At 39.0% G+C, this 21768-nt stretch overlaps 1 protein-coding gene and 1 pseudogene across 1 annotated transcript in view; one reads left to right on the top strand and one right to left on the bottom strand.

Annotated features, from left to right (window-relative positions):
* Positions 1-21768, bottom strand: part of LOC137197123 (protocadherin-15-like) — a 177674-nt gene that overhangs the window by 107783 nt on the left and 48123 nt on the right. The window lies entirely within an intron of this gene.
* On the top strand, positions 1132-4313 carry LOC137197548 (piggyBac transposable element-derived protein 4-like; annotated as a pseudogene).

Genomic DNA, 21768 nt, shown 5'->3' with positions numbered 1-21768 from the left:
CTGAATCACACTCATAATATCTATTTCCACCTTTATGTGGATGACACAGATTTATTTGGGCTATGACCAAGCACAAATGTTCTCTAGCTGTGTGCACAGCTGTCTCTAGGACATCCATTAGTGCTGCCGCTTGGTGCCAAAAAGTCTTGAGATCCTCATTACTGGCCAAGATAACCAAATTCCCTGATTTCTAACGCTTGCAGACATCTATCTCAGATTGTCACTCAGCACAGAAGAAATCATGATCAATAAAGTTAGTTGGAATATGCTGACAAGCAGTTGTCTAATCTTGCTTCCTTCAGTTTGGGCAAACTAAAATGATGAAGCATTCCTCTCCAAAAAAATCCTGGATAATCCTGGTTATTGATGCCTTTATTATGTCCCATCTGGATAGATTATTGTATTTCCCTGCCCTCTTGAAATGGTCAAAAGTTTCTTTCTGGCACTAAAACAAGAGTATATTACCCCTATCCTGTCATCACTTCACTGGTTACTTATCAATTTTAGAGGTGATTTTTGATCACTTTTAAAGCACTGAGGGGCCTCCACATGTACCAGCTTGCTGGCTGAGATTCTGCGATCCTCCCATTTTGGATGTTCCAAACACCTAGACTCTAGAATGAGATCACTGAGGAGATCATGGCCCATTTTTCTGATGAGGGTCAGTCCAAGACCATGTCTATCAACAACCATACATTTTTTACAAGGATTTGCTCAAACAACAATTAGTGGCGAATGCACTGTTAAAAGATTTGTGACAGCGGCTGTCTGTGGTGCTGAAGAGGATGACTAATACAAATAACCTGGTTTATTCAACTGTCAGTAAGCCATGTTATAACAAGACAAAGAGTCTATAGCAATGTTAGCAGATCAGTGAGACTGAACTTAGGTACAATGGCATGTTAAGCTAAATGGTAAATGGACTGTACTTGTATAGCGCCTTTCTAGTCTTCCGACCACTCAAAGCGCTTTTACACTACGAATCACATTCACCCATTCACACACATTCATAGGCTGAATTGTACAGGGGCTACCATGCAAGGTCCCAACCTGCCCATCAGTGGAAATCTAATCATTCATACACATCCACACACTGATGGGGTTAAGTGTCTTGCCCAAGGACACATCGACATGTGGACTGGACGAGCCGAGAATCGAACCGACGATCTTCCGATTAGTGGACGACCCGCTCTACCTCCTGAGCCACAGCCGTAAATGCTAACATTAGCATGCTAACAAGCCAATGCCAACACACTGAGGCTAAGCAGGTATGATATTTACCATATTTACTGTCTTAATTTAGGAAGTTACCATTCTAACATTTGCTAATTAGAACTAATAAAATGCAACTGAGGCTGATGGGAATGTCATTAGTTTTGCAAATATGAGTGGTGGTCAAGAAACAATTATGAAAAATGGTGAGAGCACTCTCTGACACCCTACGTCCTCACATGGGGATATTACATTTTGAGTTTCACTGCACCTTATACTCCACCTGTTGTCCTCATTCCTAGACAGTTTTTTGTGCCATCTAGTGGTAGAAAAAGCACAATACACTAATCACCGACAACATTTACATGCACACTAATATTCCACTATTATTCCGAATATGATAATATTCCAAATTTGATGCTTATCATGTAAACAGCATATTCCGTTTGGATATTACAAATTAGGGCTTATTCCAAATGTAGCATTTTCTGATTAAGACATGTGGGATATGCCGATATTATTCAGGAGCATTCTTTGGACATGTATACAGCACATTCGGAATATGCGTCTCAATTGGGGTTTTTAACTGCAGTTTGCGACACATGGCTCCTGTTTACCCCTGCGCAGGAAAAATTTCATATACTGGTGCAGGAAGGCAGACAGAGAAGAGGAATGAGAGGAGAGTGGAGAGCTTGCAGCGTGGGCTGGAAAAACAGAGTGCGCCTTCTCCACAACGGGGATGGAGGGGATTGATTATTATCCTGACATGCAGCCATTGACTGACAGTGACGACTCAGTGTGATGCACCAAAAACACTAAGCAGTGTAGTAAACATCATGGGACAACCTTGGTACTGGCCTGTAACTAAACAGCAAAATATAAGTCATATCAATATCACTTATAAATATCAGGCAGCAGCTCACTAATGTTTTCAATGCCTGTAGAGATCTTGTGATTCCCGTTCCCACTGGAGCAAAGGGAAACCTTGAAAACCCTCTGCATGTAAACCGGAATAATAGTGGAATCTTAATTTTCATTAGTCATGTAAACAGCTTGGTAGGAATATTGTCTTTTTTGGAACAAAGGCAAAAACTGGAATATTTTGTGCATGTAAACCTAGTCAGTGTAAAAACAAGATGGCGGGCATCTCAGCCAAGTCATTCTACAGTCGATCCTGACACGAAAGTGGACAAGGTGCAAAACCTCATCAAATTTCATGGTTGAAACTTGTTTATTTATGCTTAATAATGTTTGTAGTTTGATATGGCTTTATTATCTTTCATGCAAATTGAAGGTATAAAAGTAAGGAAACATAGCTTGGGAAGATTTGAGAGGAAACCAACTGTTTACAAGAGTGTAAATAGTTCTTGCATGTGGTACATATTAGTCTACATTGATGTTTAGTTTTTATTCTTATGTGATACATTTCCGGGGCATGTTTCTCTGTCAAGAGCAGAAAGATTGCTGAATTCAATAGTAGGAGACAACTCTGAAGTGGAGGATTTGTCTGATTGTGATGCTGATGATCCTGGTGTGGAACAAGTAAGTGATGAAAATTATATTCCACCTTATTCACCAGAATCTGATCAGCAGAGCAGTGACTATAGTGACAGTGAGCCACAACTCTGTCCACATCCATCTAAACATGTAAAGAGATCCAGAGGACGTAAATGTGAGTGTGGTAAAAGTGTTGACATTGACAAGATTGGCAGCCACTTGACTATGTGGAGCAGTACACTGACACGGCATTGATGAAACACATTGCTAATTACACAAATGCTATGTCACTAGCTTACAGTGGTAGCTCTCTCAGCATAGCTGATGAGATTTATCATTTTTTTGGAGCATCACTTTTGGTGTCTTGTGTTCAATACCCACAAATGAGGATGTTCTGGTCCAATGCCATTAATGACAATATCAGGTGTGACAGATTTTTCAAACTGAGGAAACTAAAAGTAGTCACTGATGATGACATTTCAGATGACATGAGGAAATCTGACATATTCTGGAAGATATGGTCTTTTATGGATTGCATTCTCAAAGGCTGCTTGCTTCAGGCTGAACTGGAATGTGTGTCAATTGATGAGCAGATGATCCCATTTACAGGAGCCTGTCCATTTTGACAGTATGTGCCACTACAACCTGATCCAGTTGGCATGAAAATCTTTGTGCTGGCTTGTGGATGACATTGTGCTGGACTTTGAAGTGTATAAACGGTGCAAATGCACTGAGTTCACAGGTTCAGGGAGCAGAGTTTTTAGAGCCTTGGTCATCGAACATCTGGCTAAAATTCTGCATCCTGGTACAAAAGTATACTGTGATCGGGTCTTCACAACCATGAAAGCTTTGGATCAAATGCTGGAGAAGCAGGTGTATGTGAATTGTACAGTAATAAGGAGCCAGTTGACCAAAGCACTGCAGAAGCTACCAAGTGACCAAACCATGAAAAAGAAAAGAAGAGGTGCCTTTGCACCAGTGACCAGGGGAAATGGTAAGGTATGTGTAGTGAAGTGGTATGTCAACAAACCAATGTTGATGCTTTCTGCTGTTCATACCGAAGAGCCAGAAGACAACTGCCAGCAATGGTCCAAGTATTGTGTGCAAGTATAGCTCCAAGATGGGTGGGGTTGACTTGGCAGACCGGACGATGATTTACTACCGAATGTGTATCTCAACCAAGAGGTGGACAATTCGGATGCTGATGCACTTCACTGATCTTGCTTTAGCCAACAGCTGGCTATTGTATCGACAAGACAACACTGAATGCGGTAGCCTGAAGAGAGGGTGTAATACAGTTCCTTGAGTTTCACATGACAGTGGCTCAGGCATACTTGACCAAGTGTGACACTGATGTCGAACATGTACAAGAAGCACACCTTTTGCAACAAGGCAAAAAACATCAGGTCACGCCATTAATCCCATGTCTCAGTCCGCACAACTTCTGCTGCACATCTTCCAGAGATGGTCAACCTGAAAACCCAATGCGTTGCAGAGAAAAAGGCTGCTCTGGGAAATCTCGTGTTTGGTGTGTGACATGTGACGTGTTCCTATGCTTGCAAACTGAACATAACTGTTATGCAGCATTTGACACAGGCCAATAGGTGTGACAGACTATTCCTACAGACAAAAAGGACATTCTTAATTTGGAGTATGGAGCAAGGAAAATTCATACAGAGTTACAAAACGAACCAATCTCAAGGCTTTTAGATATGTTGCATTGTTTGCAATTTTGTTTTTGCACAGCTATATTCAGGCATTGAAATGGACGGTATTGAACAGTTTATATTTGAACAGTGACAATGAGCAATAGTAACAATGAGCAGTTTTATACTTGTAATGTGTTCCTATGCTTGCAAACTGAATGCAACTGTTTTGCAGCATTTCACACAGTTACAAAATTTTCAAAAACATTACAAAACGTTGAACAAATGTTGCATTGTTTGCAATTTTGTTTTTGCACAACAATGTTCAAGCACTGAAATAAACTGTTTTATACTTTGTTACACAATGGTGACTTTATCATGTTATACAGTAAAATAAACCCATTGTCCCCATATGAATTTTTTTTCTAAAACTACCTCCTGTTCAAAGACAACACTTAGAGTTTTTTTTAACTTATCAGGTCCTACTAATCCCAAATAGCAAGGAGATATTAAAAATGCATTCTAAACAAAAGCTCTGGTCTCAGGAGGTTAAAATGCAGCCAAAGTATAAGACAGGAGGGAGGAAATGTGTTTCGAAGAGCCCTCACAGAAGTGTTAAACCTCTACTACTTATTCTAAAACTTTGTCTTTCTCTAAACCACAACATATTTTGTGAAATGCTATTGAATTTCACTGTCCACTTATCATGTGTCTGACTCCCCATCTCACTGATGGCTCAGACTCTCCTAAACACATCCAGTAGAAACATGTGCACCAGCTGTAAAGGGACCCACTCTGCAGCAGACAATGCCAAAACCAAAGTATGTGTGTTACAACCACCATCAAAGACCATCACCACCAAGAGATCTGTTCTATTACAGCCATCTTAGCTCTCCAAATGCTTAATAACCTCTAATTACTTTTGATATAATTATCTCCACCAGGAGTAGCATGGAGGAGATCATGTGTTTGGCCGCGTGTTTCTGTGTGTGTGGGTGCGCGTGTCCATGTGTGTATCTGTCCGCAGCTAATCTCACACACTATTGGACCCATCACCCCAATATTTATTGTGCACATTTATGACTGTATGCTCAAAGACCTCTTGTGGTTGCAGTGATTCACAATTGTTGAAAAGCCTGTTTTATAACGCGTTTTATACTGCCATTGACTGGTGACTCCTCAGTCCTCTTAACCGGCTGTTTGGGGCCAAAAGTGATCAACAACTGCAGCAAAAGGCATTTCCAGCAATCAGCCAGGCTAAAAACAAGTCTGTTGCAGGACACATTTTGGCCTTTGTGGTGGCTCAATAACTGACATCCATAGAAAAGTTTGGTCTCATCTTGAACTGGAGCATCTGAGATTAATTCCATACCCGATATGTTATGATCCAGTTCGGCACAATATGAGATGAATAAATCTCTGTTTTTGTTAGCTTTGCCAGCATCTTGACTGTAACAGAGCTGGGAGGGACAATTAAGTGAGATTCAACTCTTCTTTGTTTGGGAGGGGAGAGGGAGGTAGGGAGGGGTTTTATTTTGTGTGGTGTGTTACAACAAAATGTTTACAACAATGTTTAAATTGAGAGGTTTGGAATTACCATCCTGTTTATTGTTACCTTACTAAGTTCATACAGTTAAGTGAACCCCAGAGGATACTCGGTTCAAATACCATTACACTATTCTATGCATCTTAAAGAAAACTGAGACTATACATGGCTCCAGACACACCTGGCGGAGATCTGCACTCTTCTCAGTGCACTGTTCTAGTTTGACATGAAAAACATTTGTCTGTTTATGCATTTCAGCCAAAGTACACTGGACAAATAGACAAAGAAAAAAAGCAGCAGCTGTTTCATTTGGTAAACAGCTATACTAATAGGCCTTTTCCATATACATGTGCTGGTTTGGCTTGACTCAGTCTGACTCGGCACATCAGCCCGGCACAGCAGGGATTTGCATCTCCATTACAACAGGGTTAGTTTGTTAGTGGAAAGCTTTTAATATGAAGAAGCAGCAGCAGGAAATGTGTTTTCATGTGCAATAACGTAATACGGCTCTAACATGGCTAAAAGCGATCAGAAATGAAACACTAAAATAAAGCAGATATCTGAATGTACAAACAGAAACACAGGAGAGAAACTAGACTTCAAACCACAGAGACTCAGTTAGAAGCTACAAAAGTATTGAGAGCTGAACACACAGACTTTTTAATGTCTTTCTCTCTGGTCTCCAGCAGAGACATGAGTAGAGTCTTGCTGCACAACACAGCTTGTTAGAGGGGAAGAAGCAGGAGAAGGGGGGTGGTCGTGGTTTGGCGAGACGTCAATGCAACCTCCTTGGAGGCGGGTCAGGCATGCTCTGGCACGACACTGGAGATGGTCCATCTCAGGCGCGACTTGACACAACTCGGCGCGTTTAAACTAGTAATGGAAATGCAAATCAGTGTAGCATGGTTTGACTTGGCACGGCCAAAAGTGCCAATGGAAAAACCCTATAAGAAGTATTTTGAGAAATGGTGTTGTAGCAGTCTCTTCTTCTATAGAAAAGAAAGGTGCTTTTTTAATTTTTAATTTTTCCTTTTCATAATGGGTCACATGCTAGTCATACGTATGCACATGGGTTAATTTCTGGGTGAAACTATCAATCTTTTTCCATCACATTGGCAGGCAGCTAATTTGTCACAGTGGACTGCCCAAAATAGACCAAATGCAAACATAATTTCCTGACTCAAATTGCTGTATAAAAATCACTTTGGTACAACAGTGTTGTGTTGTTGTCAAACCTACTTCAAACTAAGTTGCTGCAGTCCTCTTCCCGTGGTCAGTCTTAAACCACACAGTCTCTTCAATGCCAAAACTCTATGCTCAAATGCATTTTAATACATTTAGGACCATCAGAGGTATTAAAACATTCCACATAAATAAAATTAAAAAAATCAACATACTTACTGTACAATGGAAAAATATGCAAAAGAAAAAGTACATTAGACGGATACACACACTTACTACACAAGCATGGCCACTAACTTCACAACAAGACTAAGGCTGCCTTCAGATCATCATCATCTTTAGCCCTGCATGAAAAAACTGAACCCCCTCATTCATTTGAATGAGGCAAGTTGGCAGTGCAGCAGGTATGCAAGGGCATAGTGCTCTGATAAAATAAAATAAAAATATACAAGGTTGTACTACAAAAAAAGGTGCATTTGCTAATTAGCACTAAACACAAAAGACAGTTGAGGCTGATGGGAATATCAATCGTTTTGCAGGTATTTAGTCATAAACCAAAGTATTGGACAAATTAAATACTTGACTTGATAATGGCACTAGATGAAGAATCATCCTCTTGCAACCATGGATGTCAGTACAAAATGTCATGGCAATCCATCCAATAGTTATTGAGATATTTCAGTCTGACCCAAGTGGTGGACTGACTGACGTACAAATCAGTGGCGGCTGGTGACTCAAAAAATTGGGGAGGACAGGAGGAAAACCAACATGGAATCTTACAACAAACCGCATCAAACTATATCATTGTCCCACCTGATGAAATTGGAGGGGTGGGGGGCAATTTTATATGCCAATAAAACAATTTGCTTGAGTGGTGAAAAGGCTGCTTCTTTAAAGACATTTAGCATACATAATGTCTCTAAACAAAGAAGTGCTCATTTTAGCCATGGAGTGGTTCAAATGTGTCATTTTACCAACAAAGTGAAATTCAAATTTATAGTATTGTTCTATTGTGACAACAAATTTATGTTCTCATCAAAAACAGACAACATATCACATGATTTAAACGTGTTTCCTATGTATTTTCTTAGTATACAGAAATATATAAAGTAGCACAAAGCTTATAATGTGATACAGATCAGTGCTGAATACAAGAAAGATTGAACACTAAAAACATTCACAAATCTAAAAGTGTAGGTTCACATCAGAAAGTATGAATGCATGTATCAAATACATGACTCACACACTCTTATCTATATGCACCACATACAAAATATAGTCTACAAAGCTGACATGTTAACACTAGGGGTGTTAACATGAACACAAAACTCACGGTTCGGATCGTATCACTGATTTGAGTCATGGGTCAGATCATTATTAGGATCAGCGGGAAAAAAAGGGGGAGACAAATAAAACTTTGTTTTCCATTTATTCTATAACACACTTACAGCAAGAAACAGCAAGGAACTTTTGCCCATGGTCTTAAATGAAAACAACATTTAAGATGTCCAATGTTTAAATAAAATAAAATATATAAAATATTTAATGCTCAGTTATTGCAATGTGATACATGAAACCTTCCTCTTTTAAACAGTGAATGAAACAGCCTCTGTCCACATCATCAAAACTTGATGATACCAAACATTCAGCGCTAACGTCAGTTAGCAGCTAGATGCTAATTAGCTGCTCAGCTGCAGCACATTAAACAGCAGGTAAACATAACTCAAATGTCACATCGGACCCGTTAGATGCTGGTTTGATCGTTGCTCTTCAAAATCCCTGCTAACGTTAGCGACATGCTGTCTGCCCATGACTTGTACTTACAGCTTTTTGTTTACTTTGTCTTAACTGAGACATTAAATTTTGTAATTAATCCGCATATGCCTGCCGAACCATGGGGGGCGATCCATACAGATCACGGATCAACTACAATCCGTTACACCACTAGTTAACACTTGTTATTCTAGTTACTTTAAGCTTATTACTCAGCTCAGCTTAAAAACGAACTAAAGAAACTGTCAGAAGCAAGCAGCCACACCTCCTGCACACTAACCACACAACATCAACAGGTCACTGAACAACCACTCAATTAAAAAGACAGCTCACTGTAACTTCAAAAAGCAAACTACCCACAACACATTATATGATCTCTGCTGCATTCTTGTTAAGGAGATAAAAAACACAAAAAAGCCACACAGAGACATTTAACCATCAGAGATGAAATTAGCGACCAAAGAGACAGAGAGAGAGAAGCTGTATCTGACACTCGTTATCTGACGTCTTCTTCTTTCTATCATGGAGATGAAGTATCCATGTTATAACATCCATTTGTGACTGTTGGTCATCTTGTTTGTGAACTTTATGGCTGCTGCTTAACCAGTCTGATATCATTAGCAACAATGACAAACAAGCTAACTCTCCTGGTTGTTTCTCTGGTTGCTTCTCTCTCCAGCCTCCCCAACAGCGTCCTGCTGCTGCTGCGCTGCACAATCCAGATAATTTCTCCCATTAGTTTAACAACAGTCCTTAACAGTCCTTCCATGGATGTATAAAGAGTCCTTCAGGCTGCTACAACAAGCCAGCTGTTGCATTGGCTAACGGAAGGAACTATCTACTGCTGCTACTCTGCCTTACAGTGGAGAGAATTGAAGATGAAATCTGGAAACTATCATTGGACCAACTCAATGTCAATATTGCATTCTGGTTGTTGATTGGTGAGGGAGGACGGCCTCCCTTGGAGTGTCATTTTACGTGTCATGGCCAATCACAGATTAGCATGAAAAAAAAAGAAATACATTAAGTCCAGTGTAAGAGATCCCGCCCTGCGGAGGTCAGCAGGCACCCGTCCTCCTCTGTCCCCCACTCCACCTCCACCAATTGCGCCCCCCCACCACCACTTCACACACTGCCCTTTCTCCTCCCTGCAGGTGTCGCTGTTGAAGCATTTTAAACAGAATTTCAGTAATGGATTTTTTCCAAAGAGGAGAGAAAAAATACTTAATAAATAATACTGAGATTTGGTAATGGTTTATTTCAACCAAATATTCTTTTTTATATTTTGATCTCCCTTTTGCCTCTCAAAAAATAGAGGAGGATCAACCTCCTCTGCCTCTATGGACCAGCCTCCACTGGTACAAATAGTCTATATTACATTAAACAGAAAATACTCTAAGTCTTCCTAGCCCACTGAGTGCACACACAAGCAGACATGTACTGTATACACAGAACATACACTGCAGTATTCCTACGAGAAAAAGTTTGGTATATCACTCCATATATATTTCTAGGCTGAGTTTTTAATCTTTTACATACTGACAGCACTTTGTGTACCAAAAGGTAGGAAACACGGTTGGTCAATGCTACCAACAAAACTTCAATTTATTCTGAGGATAACCAGATGACCTGCATCAAGTCAGTGCAGAGTACAGCTCAGTGAATACACCTGAATGATATGAGATAGAAATGATGCAGCCACACCATTCAGGGCAGTGTAAGTTTGGAGAAGAACTCTAGCCTGTATCCACTGTGGGTGCAGGAAGGCCACAACTAACTGAATGTGAGAAAAATGAAAAACACTTTCTAGTCTTCTTAAGTTTTGTAGCTGCAACATTTTCTATAAACTGGGAACCTTGTGATGGGTAATTCACATAAGCTGAAGTAAAGAGTAAAGAGTGGAACCTAGATGACAGATACCTGTCCAATCCAAAATAACTAATGCGCACACACGCACACACACTAAAGCACGGTAATTTCTTTGACTGTAGCCAGCATAAGGAACTTTACTGTCCATGTTCATCCTCACATATTGCTGCACAATCTTATTTAAGGTATTATTTGTGCACAGTTTCCAAAGCAGCTCCTGACGCCTCCAGGCTAGTTTGCAAATGATTAACATATTCGAAAGGAACCTCTTGGGCTGGTTGCCAAGTTGCAGCTACTGCTACCTATTCCCACACAGATTTGTATCTCCAGTTCTCTATGAAGATATTTTGTTCCTGTTGTTTAGGCTGATTGAAAATACTTGTTTCAATAAAACCAGAGTCCAAGTTCATTAGCACCACCTGTTAGAAATGAAGATGACACAAAGTCAGGTACAGCAATAAACAAGCCTATAAGATTGATTTTATTTGCTCTACTCTCTATGAACTGTATGTACAAGTGTGTGGTTTATAACTTTAATAATTTACTTTTACTTTTTTACTTTTAATAATGGCTACATTAACTATTGGAGTTGAAGACAGATAAAAGATTTTAAAAATTCACACATTTGAAAATGTCAAAGATTAATTTACATTTCAAACTTCAATTTGAACTCTCTGCCTCATTTTTTTCATGAATTTCAAAATAGAACTTTTACTTTGTCAACAGATGTCCCACTGTAATAAAATTAAAACATTGTGTTAACACTGCAACAGTCACTGTAGGTGATATGTTATCCGCATAAAAATCAAGTGATGTCTTAGGCTTTCCAAGGAAGAAACATGGCTGCTTAGTTGCCGGAGATTGTGTGATGAAAGAAAAGATGAACAATACAGAGTATATTGATGCTGCTGAAAAGTACATTAAGCCATCAGCACTGTTAGTGCAAAGACAGCATTAAAATAGATAGCATCAATATAACGAAAAGTCATGAAAAGTGCAGCCTATTTTCACAGGTTATTCCTCTGCCTTGTAGTCCACTGGATTAATGAAAGCTGCTGTTGAGTATATAGAAATATCCTTATGTAGCCTCTAATTCCAAGATGCATTAACTTTACAACACATTTAGTCACAACCAAGGTAAATATTATAACCTATGTTGGAGATGTAGGCATATCAGTGCAATAACATTCATTGTATACCATTTACTACTGTATGTCATCTACACCAGAGGCCACAACCGTGTCCTTGTCACCATAATAGCAATCATTGTGCCGTTCGTTTGCTACATTCAATCAAGGTACTGGATTGCATGGAGGAGAGTACATGCTTCATGAACATGTTGTTACCACTATTAAAAGCATTGTACTACCAGTGGAACTGACATTTCTAAGCTGAGAGTAAGCACATACAGTACTGTGCAGAGGTTTGAGGCACTTTATATGCTTAGATTCATATCCAATACCATCACGGAGGCGTCTGATTGGTCCTAAATTCATTCTGCAGCATGACAATGACCCCAAACATAGCTTGAGTCATAAAGAACTGTCTTTAGTGACAATAAGAACCAAGAGTCCTGCAACAAATGGTACAGCCCCCACAGAGCTCCGATCTTCAAGCCAGTGTGGGATTACATGAAGAGACAGAAGCTATTGAGACAGCCTAAATCCATAGAAGAACTGTGGCAAATTCAATGATATGCGAGACCTCGCTCTGTTGAAAACAGAATGGACATTGTGGATCCATGACTCAAGTCCTATCAATGCTTAAATACCAGATAGCTTTGCATCTGTCTACACTACCATGGTGATCCATCTTCGATTACATGAACACATTTTGAGCACATGAATAGCAGGGCACATCTTTAACAGCTCAGTGAAAGCGGTTGCTCAAAGGCTTTGAAATAACAGTCTGGTTGTTCAAAATCAGGAGCTTGACGTGGCTGTTTATAACCATGTGGGACTGTACTGATGTACATTAAGAGTAAAGGTAATTGTATTTATATAGCACAATATCACAAATTTACCCCATGGGGCTCTACAATCTGTACAGCTTACAACACCGTCTATCCTTAGACCCTCAATTGGGATAAGGAAAAACTCCCCCCCGCCCAAAAAAGCCTTTAACAGGAAAAACATGGAAGAAACCTCAGGGAGAGTAACAGAGGAAGGATCCCTCTTCGAGGACAGACAGGCATGCAATACTAAAGAGTAAAGGTAAGCAGGATACATACAGTATTTTAGAGATTTGGATTTGACTTAAGTTCAAAGCATGCATTACAGTAATCCTAATGTGAAACTGGACAAGGCTTGAATCATGAATTCTTCCCCAGTATACAGAGGCTGCTTATCTCTGTATGTAAAATTAGAAACTTTGGCCATCATTGTAAAAACCAAATTAACCGCTGCTGCATGACACTGAAGTGTCTGAAACAGGCTCAGTTAGTATCTGAATCACACATAAATGTCGTCCCTCCGAAGCTAAAATTTTAAGAACTGAGCTTTACATCTGTGATGTCATCCTGATTTACAGCCTAGAGCTGCTCCATTGATAATGAATGGGAGACTGACTTTGTGAATTCTTAGAAAGTTAGTTTGAAAGATGCCCTGAGTATTGGAACTGACTCCTTCACCCATGATTTTTAAGTAATTCTCTATGTATCTGTACATTGGTATAACATCAGAGATGGGAAAATTAATCTTTCTTGTTTCTAGCTTTAGGAGCAAGTGATGAATATTCACGAATACATAGGAATGACATTTATCTTTAATGCTGATAGCTAAATTTAACCCAAGCAACATTTGTTGATCATATTAAATGACGCATATCTGTACTTGTGGAAAAAAAGGCGCCTTCTGAAATTCAATCATTTATACTCCACATATGTTTAAATTCTATCTGAAAAATGTGTCACTTTCTAAGAGTAGACAAAACTAGCCATGTGTGACACATTTTACAAGAGCATGCAGTCTAAACCACATTCAAAACCAAGAATGGGATTTTCTTGTCAACATGATACTTTAATGACTGAATATTTTGCAGTTGCTTAATACATTTTCACTCACTGTCTTCAGAGTTTAAAGTCCCATCACAGCCTTTGTTCGTAAATTAACTAACTAAATTAATTGACATAAATTAAATTAATTTAGTTACTGAGAAACAAGGTTTCCTTGATTGGGGTAAGGCATTGAGAGAAATCTGGAAAATACAGTTAGATTTCTGTTTTCATGGCCTTAACCTGATTTCACCCAGTAAACTATTTTGTGTGTGTGTGTGTGTGTGTGTGTGTGTGTGTGTGCATGTAAACATGGTCATTTGTAAAAAGAGAAGGTATTACTGTGTCTACACCTGCCTACATCTCCCTCTCACTGCTGTCTTTGACAGATATTATATCCCAGCCTGATTCATTTGTAAGTAACTATGCCTTATTAACAGCTAGGGAGATCAAGAATAGTGGTTAAGGAGTGGCTCAGCCTTGGCATATAGATGTGTTGTCAATAGCAATAAACACGTTAATGTCCCAGCAGCATACCTTATTATTCTAATTTGTACTGTCTCAATACAGAACCAAGGGCAATTGAGGCGATTTTTCTCATCTCTGTAACACACATACTCAGGATTTCTGCCAACTCTGTTTCCTAGTATGACGCTGTTAAACATGCTCTAGACTATGAGTCTACAGCACTTAACCTGTACTTCACACAAGCAGTGCTTTCAGCCAACTCAGCAGGCCAACACGCTAACAGTGAGAATGCTCACTGGTAATGTTTACCAAGTTTGCCATAGTTTATGGTGTTGGTGGTGTGATGGTGTTTGGTCATAGACAAAAGTATTGGACAAAGTGAAATTTTGACCTCATGATAGTGCTAGATATTTTACTCAAAACTACAAATGTTAACCTCATGGTGTGGCGTGCACCGGTAGTCTAATGGTTAAGGTGCATGCCATATAACTGCAACATCTGTGGCTCAAATCCAGCTGCAGACCTTTGTTGCATGTCACACCCCATCAATCTCTCCCCGCCAATTCCTGTCACCTCTCCACTGTCCCTACAATAAAGGCATACAATGCCCTAAATAATAAAGGCATACAATGGATTCATCATTTGGAAATCATTTATGTCTGTACAGGATTTTCTGCCAATCCATTAAGTAGATGTTAAAGTTTTTACATATCTAGTGAAATATCTTGACATGCTGGTTACGCTGGATGAAAAGTCAGGGGATCACCAAAGTCAATAGGCTTCATCCTCTTGGGAATTCAAATGTCTGCATACATTTTCAAGGCAATCTATCCAATGGTAGTTGAGATACAGTATTTCAGTGTGGACCAAAGTGGTTGACTGACCAGCAGACGGACATTGCTATAATTAGAGCTGCTTCTAGTCAGTAAAGGGGGGTGCTCCTGCTGTGTGAGTGTGTATGAATGGGTGAATCAGAGGTAAACTGTAAAGCTATACATACATATTGTATTCTGCTATTGTATTCTGCAAATTTGTATTGCTTAAAAATCAGATCTACTGTAAATATAAAATATGAATGACCAATCATGTTAATGTCTGTTCAGACTAATGTGAGGATTAAACTAATCCAGGATCTCATTACATAGTGCTGGAAATTAATTGATGAATGCTCTGTATCTTTTTAAATGTGGAATGCACTTGGAATGCTGAAATACTGACTGAAAAAGACAAATAAATGCAACAATACAGACAGTGTTCAGGCATTTTTCTTATAAAACTGATGCAGGTATATGCAGAATGTTGGTATCTTAAAGAAAACAAATAAGCCTAATGAGCAGGTTTCACTAAGGTTAAAAAAAAATACTTGTAAGCACACACACAAACAGTACATTATGCAGTTTATGTGTTTCTTGACAATGAAAATTACAATCTTTATCTGTCGTCAATATACTGTATTAGAAACACAAAAAAAACACCAAGAGGTCCTCAAGTTGTGGTATAATGTACAATATAAAATCAATATTTCACAATGATGGTCATCACAGAAACGAAAACCTTGGTTGTCTCTGTTGACAATGAGCTGCAGTGCAACTCCAAAGACTCAACGAGGTATTGATTAACCTTAACATAGGCAGTCACTGTACAGATTTAGCCTGATTTTAACTCTCAAATCTTAGAATTGAGACAAATCTCTACTAGATCGGTTGTCGTTTGACATGCTGTTTGAGGTGGATCAATGGATTGTTGATCAGGCAATATGACCCCATGACACCCATTACTGCCTCCTGTAGATCATTAGAATAGTGTGAAACCACTGGCAGAACTGTGTGTGTGTGCATATATATGCGTCCTGATGTACATGCATGAGTCAAACACAACAGGGACCACACTCATACCAACCTGCTCCATAGCGCTATGGGGTCAAGAACTCCAGAAAGGTACCTTTAATTCAATTGCAGTGATAACAATTATGGGCCAGAAAATGTCGGCATCATTAAAAATCGCCCGAAGCGTCACTATGCTGTCCACAAACTTGGCATTGTTTCAGCAGAGCAGCTCTGGGATTTATCTACTGATGAAGCCATCAATACAGTGTTGGCTCTGCAGCTTTATGGGAGAAAAACTCCTCGAATGTCAAGTGAGCTGCAATATGAACGATGTGTTTGAAAACCTCACTCATAACAGAATCTGTAAGTGGTTTTTCACAGTTTTGTGTATTTGTGGAACAGATTGTGTTGTTACTCACAAGCAAATAAGCATTGCAGTGATATCCTCAGTCTTCTGGGCCACAGTACAGTTTGGAAAAACTAGGAACTATAATTCTGCTTTATAGTCTCTTCACGTATATATGGTGAGATGCCGCAGTGAAAGAACACTGGGATTCCCTTGGAGAGATGTGAATAAAAAAACACATATTCTATGAGGACACTATTAATCTAAGTTGACAATCCCACCATATTCAGGGGAAAACTAGCTGAATAATGCGGGTTGTATGCTCACGCTAGCACCAGCACTTGTTTTAAAGACATTTTTTTTCTATCACTCCCACCCCAAAAAAAAATCTGTAAAGAGAAAACCAAAAATTTAGCGCAGAACATTTACTTAACATGTTTTCTCTGATCAAGCATGAGGTAAACACATTAAGTTAGATTTTGCAATTTGCCTCAGACACGATTTGTATCTGAGCATGCATTTTACATTGATAATTAAAACCTCACAGAAGACCCACTATGTTCATGCAAATAATGATACAGTGCAACACAACACATGAAAGGCTTGTTTCTATAGCTTAATGAGGATAAGCACACAGTGATTTACAATAGGAATGGAAGTAATGGTGCTGACCGTTTATCTCCACAATATACTGTAATTGCTGTCTTTATTTGCACATCAAACACTAAAATGAGTAGCAAAAACAATAGCCTTAACACGACTAGTAGTCCAATTACGGTCAAACAGAGAGGTACACACTGTCGTAGGCCACTTTACTTCTGATAAACACATTCAGCATCTGGAAACTAGGACGTTTACCATAAATAATGGCTTGTTATGCATATAAACCATACAAAAATATAGATGTTGAGCTGGGGTGGTCACAATGCACTTTAGTCTATAATTGAGCCTCACTGAATGTCACGCCCTCCTGTTTTGCTCTCTAATCCACAAGGAGCAGGTGTTGCACACTAATCCTGGCCTTTCAGCTACACTCTAATTATATATTGATGACCCAGCAATCATCACCACTGGACGTGATCATAGAATTTAACAGAGACCTGTGTGTGTGTGTGTGTGTGTGTGTGTGTGTGTGTGTGTGTGTGTGTGTGTATGTGCGTGTGTGTGTGTGTGTGTGTGTGTGTGTATGTGCGTGCGTGTGAGAAACACAGAATAGGGAACAGAGAGAACATGTTTAATCCCTAATTAGACATCTGCATAATATTATAAAAAAGCAAACAAGTGCAACATGTCCGCTCTCACGTATCACTCACTCGCACACATACACACATCATAACTGCTCTCCAATCAAAAAGAAACCCACGCGCTTTGCAAATGCTCCAATGCGTGTGCGCACACAAAACAGCAGTGCTCGTTTTGTTTGAGTAACAAAATCACAGCTCCACAAAAATCAAATTGGTCACTTGGGTAACTCTAGCCCAGTCTGCTCAGATGTTTCCTCTCCTGCTAAATTGCTATTATTAAGCAGAACAGGAATGTCCAAAGTTCTGATCAGCAAAATTAAAGATAAGCTTGAAAGCTTAAAAATTCAAGCTGTTAAAATCAACCTGCTCACTAAACCAAATGCATTTGATAAGATGTTAGATGATTCTGCTAAAAAGTATGACTTTTTTTAACATCCTATACCAATGATTTAGTTATTTATTTTTCCTAACAATTATTCCAAATTATTCCTGCTAACCAGTATAGTTAGGCAACAAAATATTTGGTTATAATTGGGAAAAGACCACTGCAGCACACTAGCACTGAACATTGGCACAAGACATGCTGATATCATGTACTGCAAAACAGTCCGATGTGAACAGAATTTCTCATGCTTCTGAACTATCCCATACAAGATGTACTAGTAATATCAGCAAAATCACATTTATCCAGTGAATCAGTATTAGGCTCTTTGCACTTTCTGCCCAACTAAATGCACTATACATGCAGTTAAAAGTGAGACTTAAATATTTGTAAGAGTGCAGAAAATTGACTTGACACGCTACTATGAGTGACATCAGTAACTATATTTGTTTGTTTTGTTGTGTATTAATGATTTTAGAGTGAGATATTAATAATCAAAACCTAAATGTTTTGCTGTGAGATGATTGATTGTATATGAATAGAATTTGTCATTTTCATATTCAGCTGATTGGATGTTGACAGAATTTTCTTAATTCAGGTTCATTTGCCTAAGATGCACATCTTCACATGGCAATTGCAAAGTATATCTCCGAGGCATCAAGTAAAAGACAGTTAGGCAGCCAACAGTTAGTTAACCCTGTTCGCTTGTGGTAAATAATGAAGCACAATGCCTTGTTTTTTCTCTTCAGCCAGGGATCAAGACTTTTCATCCCACATGGTAAAAGAGTTATAAATTATGCCTTTGCTATTTGTACAGGGCTACACTGAAAGACCTATACATAAATTTGCCCCCCTGCTGATGACTACTATTGCTTGAAACCAGTTGAATTCAGGACTACAGTTGTTTGAAGATTCATCATAGCGAGGCATAGCACTACATGCTTGTGGGTGCCTAACTTGAGTATTAGCCCACTGTTGGGCTAACTTTGAAGAAAATGTTACTGCCTTCTGGGTGCACCTAATGGAATAAAAATTTACAGATTTCTCAGGTACGTCTGAGGAAGTTCAGTTTTAACTAGAGAAACTGACCTTAAATTTGAAGTATAGATTTAATTTTAAGCCTGTGCATTGCCTTACAAGTTGAATTTCTTTGAAATCCAAAAACAAGCAAATTCAAAGACAGTCTCTCGTGGATCTCTTTCCATATTTTTAGATTGTATATTTTATATTTATATCATGTTGTGTTATTTATGTAGGTGAAACAGGCTACAACAAGATCCTAAAACAGGCTAGATGCTGAGTTTGGTAGCAAATGAATGAAAAAAATAAAGAGACAGAAAGAAAGGGAAAGGCTTGAAACAGACTACACAATGTGTTAATGTAAAGGAACGAGGCAACAGAGAGTATGGTCGAACTAATGACAAGCTTGATGGAGAGAAACAGTGTGGGGGATTGAATTAACTCTGAGGAGAGAAGCTAATGAGCCCGTGGTGGCTGAGAAAAACACTCACGTAGGCTGGCTCATCTCATTAATTGTTTAAGACTGTATTTAACACTTTCTAGAGCTGCCTCGAGGCTTGGTCCTGTGTCTACAGGCAAACCTTTTGAAACAAGACCTAGTATGTTGCTCAGAAGGAAAGCCTGCAACATTCTATGAGAGGTAGTCATCCTAGATGAGATGAAAGACCTTTAAAAAGACTGCATGTATTTAGCATCAGGACTAAATGTTCTCTGTTTGCCATCATTTCAGCTCTGTCAAATCTGTGGTTTATTGCTGTGAGAAGGCTGTCCCGTGGTCAGTTGTCTTGGGTCTAAAAAGAGAAGCAGTCTAAACACAAGATACCAATAACACTGTGAAAGCAAGGTGTTAAAGAAGTCCCCATCCAGGAATCACACAATAGCACCTGAGTCAGGGAGGATAACACAAGCACTCCTGCCAAGAAAGGAACCCCCCACCCCACTTAGGTACAACCACTTCACCTTGATGAGAGGCTATGTACACCGCCTTCCTCCTTTTGTTCTTTCTTTTTGACCTCAGTCATGTTGTGTGCGTCCTGTAAGTGGTTTTCGTTATTTAATATTTGATATACCTTTATTGCACACAATTGCTGTTGAGATTTGATGTTAATAACTTTGTTCTCTCTTTGCAGAGCTTAAACCACACATACATATACATGAACCTTAAAAGGAAAATGAAAGTGCTCTGCATTACACTCATAGCATCTTGGGAGTTTGCCTCATCTTTCTGTCATTGGTCTCTCACAGTCACTTCAGCCTTCACACAAGTTTTACAACTTAACACAAAGAATTGATAATAAACCAGAAAAAAATAGCTGAAACACTACAGAAGTGTCAAGTGGCTCATTTTGTTCATCTTCACACAGACTCTGGTGCAGGTGTCACTTCATTTTCTGTCTATCTATCTGAGTGGTTGACTTAGATGCAAGTTTAGAGACAAGCCTGAAGAGACAGAGGTGAGACAAGGTCTCTATTTCTTCCAAAAAAGTGTATTTTCCATCACATGAATAATTGGTCCGAGTACTTATAGCAACAAAAGAGCATAACGTGATGGACAGGTAAGGAGTGTTCTGTGTTGGAGTGCCTACTGACAATACTGCTCAGATACAGTCTCAATTTTCATCACTATCCTATTCAGATAAAGAGCTGCATTGATTGTTTTATGAATTCACTGTAGATGTCACAATAAAAATACAAAATCCATGCAAGTTGTAATGAAACTGGACTTGAACTATAATAGTCAATAATACACAAATAGTCAATACCTATTAATGTCAAGACAGAAGTGCACAATGACACTATGTCTCATTCATCTGCACCACACTTTTTAATAGGTTATAACATTAAATGCTTGATGTGCCAACATGAAGTTAGTTGAAGTTATCATCAGCCTTCCTTTTGCATGGTTTGCGATTGAAGATGACTGTAGCCTTAATGACAGGATTATAATGAATCAATCAAAGAGCATGTAAGTAGAATTATATGTTGAATCTGGACCACTGCATAGGCCAGTACTTGCAATTGACTCATGTTTCACTGACAAGAAAAATTCAAAACACTATTAAACACATGAATGAATGAAAAAAAAATTAAGCAAAAACATCCAGGCTCCTCTGTGGAGCCTTTGTCTCCACTGAACTGAAAAATTTGGCCGATGGCTGCACCTAATTGCTAACTCCTGCTCTAAGAGTTACTGTGCTAAAGAAAAAGGTGCAACAACCAAACAAACCCCTCCACAGATCGCAGCATTACATTCTTCTACTACTGATGAATCGGTTCGATTAGCGATGAAACCACTTGTTTTGAACTTTCAGTGTATCCAGGGGGTCATGGTTAAGGTCAAGCATGCATTTCAGTGATTGATACAATTACTTGCATCATCAGCCGATGGAGGATTTTACTTTGATTGCCTTGTTCAAATGGCTGTCAGCCTTCCTCAGGATGCAATGATTTATCAGCATTTAGAGTGAATCTACCTTGGCAGATACACTACATAAAAGAATGCTAAATTGACTTCTTTTTAATAAAGCCCTTCAGCAACACTTGTTTCTGGTTTCCTATAAGCTGTTCCTCAATATATACGGAGGGTTGAGAGCATCCTCACAAGCTTAGCTTCAGGCAACAGTTGATACAAATCATGAATTTGCAGAGACAAGATAAAAGCTAGGAGCATCTTCATTTATGGACACACTGATTTCCCACTGCAGTTGTAGAAAGCTTTCTGTCAATGAGAAAAAATCTCTCTCTTTTTTTCCTCTCTGCTCATA

The sequence above is a fragment of the Thunnus thynnus genome, chromosome 14, assembly GCF_963924715.1.
Source record: "Thunnus thynnus chromosome 14, fThuThy2.1, whole genome shotgun sequence".
Lineage (NCBI taxonomy): Eukaryota > Metazoa > Chordata > Actinopteri > Scombriformes > Scombridae > Thunnus > Thunnus thynnus.
Note: the sequence above shows the minus strand (reverse complement) of the source record. Positions and strands in the feature narration are given on the sequence as shown.